Source organism: Leptonychotes weddellii, chromosome X, assembly GCF_054177405.1.
Source record: "Leptonychotes weddellii isolate Sample4059 chromosome X, ASM5417740v2, whole genome shotgun sequence".
NCBI lineage: Eukaryota > Metazoa > Chordata > Mammalia > Carnivora > Phocidae > Leptonychotes > Leptonychotes weddellii.
Window position 1 is genome coordinate 43,443,705 of NC_138385.1, and position 757 is coordinate 43,444,461.

At 29.9% G+C, this 757-nt stretch overlaps 1 non-coding gene across 1 annotated transcript; it reads right to left on the bottom strand.

Annotated features, from left to right (window-relative positions):
* Positions 1-386: 386 nt before the first annotated feature.
* Positions 387-490, bottom strand: LOC115944561 (U6 spliceosomal RNA). Its single transcript, XR_004079089.1, has one exon. It is a non-coding gene; the product is annotated as a U6 spliceosomal RNA (small nuclear RNA).
* Positions 491-757: the final 267 nt, after the last annotated feature.

Genomic DNA, 757 nt, shown 5'->3' on the forward strand with positions numbered 1-757 from the left:
ATTGAATATTCTATACATTATTTCTACAGTGTGTCTAAAGTTACTACTAAACACTTAATGATGGAAATATAATCAACATAGATTTACATTTTATTGTATAGTTTCTTAACATAAATCTCTGTAAATTTCCATTTAACATATATTTGGCCTATGAATGACTTAGAAGATTATAAGAAAGAGGAATGAGAGGATAAATGACTTGGCTAGGATAAATTGAGGCAAAAATAACCCATCAATAATAGTTGATGTCTTCTTAAATTCCTGAATATGCTTTCTAAATTTATCATGAACTTGACTCAAGTGCTTGTCAATCTTTAAGAGTATTAATTACTTGGAATTTTCCATGCTGCCTTTTTTGACTTTCCACTCATATATTCTTTCTTTTTTTTTTTATGAAATGCTTCACAAATTTGGTGTCATCTTTGTGCAGGGGCCATGCTAATCTTCTCTGTATCATTCTAATTTTAGTATATGCATTGCCAAAGCAAGCACTCATATATTCTATTTTCTTTTGCAAATGCATTTTTGAATCTTTCTGATCAAGCTCCTAATTTATTAACACATGTGTAAATTTGTTTTATCCCATCTAAATTAGCAACTAAGAAACTACTCTTTGGAAATCACTGTAATGAGTACTTTGCATATTATGGAATATATCCTCTTGTTTGTGTACAGACTGTGTTGATTATACAAGGCAACCCATTCTATTTCTTTTTATATTCCTCTACTTGAGAGGTTAGCGCCTATCTACATTTCC